Raw genomic sequence first — 5,664 nt, forward strand, 5'->3', positions numbered from 1 at the left:
GAAGTAATCAAAGACATGCAAATCATAAAAGAACCTATCATTACTCACCTACAAAATTAACAAATTTTTTAATTCTACATTCACTGATGACAAAATACAATGAGGTAGTCATTCATACACCCCTAAAAAAAAGTAACTCAGCACAATTTCACTGGAAAGCGAAGTGACCAACTGTATCCTTATTCTGATAGCCTTATCACTTGATGATACTTGCAGGCTATTTTGCTAGTAAGTTTATTCCACTGGAACACAAACTCCATGAGAGTTTTGTTCTGGCTACTAGATTCCATGCCTCAAGTAAGATCTGGTACATAACAGCTACGTAATAAATGTCTATTCAATGTATAAGTCATGTGTTAATTAACACTTTTTTTACTGAGGTATTTTTTGATTTTGTGTGTGGTGTGCGCAGGTTTTCACTATGCAACCCAAACTCGTAGTGATCCTCCCGTTTTCAGTCTCCCCAGCCCTGGGATTATAGCAATGTGCCGCTACACCTGGACTCAAGGGCTGGCACTGCATGTGGTGCCAGGGAACGCATCCAGGCTCCTGCGCTTGACTAAGCAGGTGCTTAGTCTGTTGAGCTATCTTGCTGACCCTCAAAATATGTCAAATAAAATTAGCACGATAAAAAGCCATGTAATTAGTATGGTCCTATTATGTGTAAATATGACTATAAATTGAAAAAAATACCAGTACAAATAAACAAAAATTTCAATGCAATTTCTTCTACATTGTGGGATGGTAGATGCTGTTTAATTTTTAAAATTCGACAGTATATGTTATCTAAAATTGATATATTATTTTCTAAACAGATACAAATGTAAGCAAAAGTATTGATGACTGCACATGAAGGAGGTAGAGATCCCGAAAACAGCTTCTTCCACTGAGAAGTCCAGGCCTTTCAGAACTTCCTGTAGCCCACACTGATTCAAAGTCCTCTCACAGACAGAAGCACCTCTACTACAGCAGCAGTGAAGCCAGGGTGAGAAAGCCCGCCTGCCCATGCATCCTGAACCCAGGCCAGTGGCACAGAAGGTCCCGAAGGCCCATCGAATTGTAGAACTCCTCTCCACCCAGACCTAAAGCACTCCTTCCTTCAAGAGGCCTTTGATGAACACCTAGCTACCAGGCTCCAGACCAGGAGAGTAAGTCCCATTCTCAAGTGTTCACAACTGTGAGGCCCACAATCACAACACAACCACACAATGGCCACTGCGATGTTGTGCAATGAATGCGTAGCAGGGAGCACAGGCCCTGTCCACAAGCACAGACCTAACCTGGGCTGGGTGTGAAGGCATCATGCAGGGCCACAAAGTCCTCTGAGCCTTGAAGACTGAGAAGTCACCAAGTGAAGGACCTATGTGTCTGCTCGGACCCGGATGTGGCCCTCGGAAATCATGAGTTCAAGTCCTAATCCCCACTGAGATGGTATCAGGACCAAGAGACTCTGGGAAGTAATTAGGTTAGAAAAGAAACACCCTTACGAATGGGATAAGTGTCCCTATAAAAAGAGACACCAGACAGGTTCATTCATTCTCATGTTATTTTCTCTCTCCACCCAAAAGTGAGGAAACAGGCAAACAGCTATGTGTAAAAACACCAGGGTGGCCAGTGCTGGCTCCTCAATTTCAGACTTGCGACTTTCTAAGTTGTAAGAAATTTTTGTTGTCTAGGAGCATAATTTTGATCACTAATTTTGTTATCAGGGTACAGAAACACAGGTCTGCTGCATGGTCCATCGGGCCATCATTTACTCTTTAGAATATTTTTATGGACGAATTATTAGTTTTAATTTTTTAAGTTTTATATTAAACAATGAGTACTTTAATAGGAAAAAAATCACAAAAGTATTGAATCTTTAATATTTATTGAGCATTTATTAAAAAAATCAAAATTTTCACCATCAGCTATTTTGGTGTATTCCGTTTAAAAAAGAACAAAACAAACTCTCATATGAACTACAGTGAAAGCAGTAATAGCACTTTGCCAAAAAGGTCTTTACTTCAGTGATGACACCGAAGGCAGGCTGCGCACATGCAGAGAGCCTGATCCACACACACGTATCACCCTGACAGCCCAAGTGCCTCGTTTTCCCAGCCTTTTGCAAGGCATACTTGATAACTCAGTGGTCTCGCTGTTTGGCAGGAGGTTCTTACTATATCATACAGTATATAGTTAACAGGAACATAAAATATTACTAAATATTAAATTCTTGTGCTCGCTTCGGCAGCACATACACTAAAATTGGAATGATACAGAGAAGATTAGCATGGCCCCTGCGCAAGGATGACACACAAATTCGTGAAGCGTTCCATATTTTTTAACGGAACTTAGAAAAAATGGGGTATACCGATGAATGTCCATTTTGTATCTGTGTATTCAAAGTGGTTGGGATAGATATATAGTTGCATTCTCTTAATGAATAGAATGATTTGTTCTAATGGTGTTTGTAAATAGGATCTCAAGTCCGCATCTTGTACAGCAATTAACCACTAAGAAGAATATATGCAGTGTGTTATTTGTTGAAACTGTACTCCCGATTTGATTTGAAACTGTCTCATTGCTATCTGTTTATCAATAAAATTTTGAAAAAAAAATAAATTCAGAAATTTCAAATAAAAAAAGAAAAAGAAAAGTATTCTGTAAAAAAGTATACTGTAAATAAATAAATTCTTAATATGTATTATGCATTTAGAATAAACATCAACATTTGCACATCAGCTGTGTACCTACTTACAAAACCTAAAAGAGAACATCAGAAGTAAATTCCGACACTAACTACAATGAAAACGCCAACAGAACTCTGCCAGGAAATGCTCTGCTTCAACTGTCATGCCTGAGGAAGTCTTCACACATGACAACTACACGTTTTAAGCATGTATGCAGCACATGTGCTTAGCCTTCTTTTCCTCTGTGGCAGGGTTTGTTTTTTTGGTTTTTGTTTTTGTTTTTTTACTTTAGGGAAGGGTCTACAGGGTGTTCAGGGTCTCACTACTAGATTGGACTTGTAGTGATCCAACTGTTTACAGCCTCCCAAGCGCTGGGATTACAGGCCTGCAACACCACGCCCAGTCTCAATCGCAGTCTCAGTGCACCCCGGTGGCAGGGCTGGCACAGCAGGTTTGGGGATCGAACCCCCAACCTTGTGCCTGCTTGCAGGTGCTTTAATCCACTGAGGTATTTGGTGGGCCCTTCTGTGGCAGTTTTATCACCTCTTTTCCTATTTTGTCAGGAGCTCCCTACTATATTGTACAATATGCACTAAGCAGGAAAATAAAATACAAGTTAAAATACCAAATATGCAATGAGTGCTTAGACTAAACATCAACACTTTCACACCAGCTGTTTACTTGCCTATAAAAACCTAAAAAGATAACATCAAAAATATGTGAACTATGTGAGCTACCATGTAACCACAAACAAAAGTCTACCACAGAAGTAAGCTTTCTTTTAACTGTCACACCTAAGTCTTCACACGTGACAACTACACGTTCCATGCACACTAGTGCTTATACCAATAACACATGTGTTCTGTTTTCTTGCACTTTCTTGTAGGGTATAGTTGGGACATCTTTTTGTTTCCTGATGTCATAGTACGTCACGACGCTGCCCACCTGCTACCTCACCAGTGTGCTCCACAATTTTTTTGTGTACTTCCCCAAACAGAAATATTTGATTTTTCCTCCTTGTAGATGGTCTCTTATGAGCTCCATTCCAAAGCTCTCAAGAAAATGTCTCTATATTTTGCACTTGCTATTTTCTTTGTAAACTGACAACCTATGTATGCCACACATGTTTAAGGTTGAGTAAAACACAACCATTGGCCAATGCTTTGTGTTTCAAGCAACATCATGGTTGGTGCACAACGCTTCAGCATCTAGTCCACCTTTGGTCTCATCGTTGAAAAGTTTTCATCTTAGGCTTCCATTTTGTCACAGTTTCCCTATCAATATTTCCATCATGATGAAATGTTGACATCAGCAGTTCCAATTGGGGACTTTTTTTGAGGCTAATGTTACTTCTTCCCAAAATCCAAAGATTGTACTATACTATACAATTTGTTTTGAAATTGCAGTATTTCATTTGGAACTTCTGCCTGCGTACAGTCTCCGTGCTGGTCAGCTTATGGTCTGTTGGCTAATGTAACACCAATAGGAAACTGATAAACCGATTGTCAAATGTCATGTTCTGATTAGCTTGGGAGATGGGAGCAAGAAGCCTGTTCACAATATCATTTGGAGGGCCTGCCAAATAGCTCGGCAGATTAAAGCACCTGCAAGCAGGTGCAGGGGCCAGGGGTTCGATCCCCAAGCCTGCTGTGCTGGCCTCACCCTGGAGGGCACACTGAGACTGTGAATGAGACTGGTCATGGTGGCGCGCACCTGTAATCCCAGCTCTTGGGAGGCTGTAAACAGGAGAATCACTACAAGTCCGATCTGGTAGTGAGACACTGAATACCCTGTAGACCCTTTCCCAAAATACAGAAAAACAACAACGACATCATTTGGTTTATTACTATACAAATAGGGACCTTTGGCTGAGTTCTAGGATAAATGTCTAAACTGAAATCATAATAAGTCTTGGTATCTCCAAAGGCATAAATTTTTATGCCATATTTTGACCTATTGCTTTTCAATGATCCCTTTACATTCTGCCATTACCATGAGAAATCCCTGCTAAACATAGACCTATGAATGCTTATAGTTCACCTAGTGAGATTTCATACTAAATACATTTTTAATATGGGTATTGGCGCATACATAATATTTTACTTGTATTTTTACATTTGTGTGTTTCCCAGGATCTGGTAGCATTTTGACTGTTAAGATTTCCAACACTGAATGGAAATGCCGACATTCTATCCAATACCTTTCATCCCTGCCGAGACTCTATTTTTTCAGTTCTAAAATCAGACTGTTCCATTTGGTTTTGTGGCTATTTTGCAACATTCTGCCTAGTCAGATATACACTGGCATCACTGTGTTCTTCATCATCTGCACCAAGGAGGTCTGCATACCCTGTGTCGCTATCAGTCGATTCTTGCTCCATGTCACTGTCACAGGAACTCTGGCTCACGTGGCCAATGTCAAAGTCACCATCATCATCCACTCACATCACTCTTCTGTTACAAAAGCCTGTATTTTACCATAATGGAGCCTCTTTATCATCCATGATGAATAATTTGACAATTTACTTTGATCTCCTCCAAAACTTACAAATCTGGTCTTTCATTGTACTGAAATTGGGCTACTTCTATCAGAAAAATTTAAAGTAAACATTTTTTTTCAACAAATCCTGGGGGGCTGTGGGTCTATTAGACCCTCTGTGATGCTCAGGTAGACATATGCAAAACCAGCTGGATGGAACATAAGGTAGGTAAGAATCCCATTCTGCCATTTTTACACACATGCACACACCTTACTGTTCATTGCACCAAGTGGGTAAATACATAGATTGCTTTCTATATCCATCAGGGAAACGTACTGAGGCACACCGCCAGCTACTATTATGTTAGGGTGCAAATTTGCAGTAGAAAAGTAGGAGATAGGTCCACTGGACCCAGTCTTACATACCCCCAGTCTACAGTGTTTTTATTTTAGCAGCTTGAACTAAGAGAAGCTTACGTATAGCCAAAAGCCAGCAAGTTCAGAGAAACACAGG

General features: G+C 40.2%; 1 non-coding gene across 1 annotated transcript; it reads left to right on the top strand.

The window, feature by feature from the left end:
* The first annotated feature begins 2,217 nt into the window (after window positions 1–2,217).
* On the top strand, window positions 2,218–2,324 carry LOC111816156. The gene has a single exon (XR_002820635.1). It is a non-coding gene; the product is annotated as a U6 spliceosomal RNA (small nuclear RNA).
* The last annotated feature ends 3,340 nt before the right edge of the window (window positions 2,325–5,664 follow it).

The sequence above is a fragment of the Octodon degus genome, unplaced genomic scaffold, assembly GCF_000260255.1.
Source record: "Octodon degus isolate 3935 unplaced genomic scaffold, OctDeg1.0 scaffold00027, whole genome shotgun sequence".
NCBI classification, from domain to species: domain Eukaryota; kingdom Metazoa; phylum Chordata; class Mammalia; order Rodentia; family Octodontidae; genus Octodon; species Octodon degus.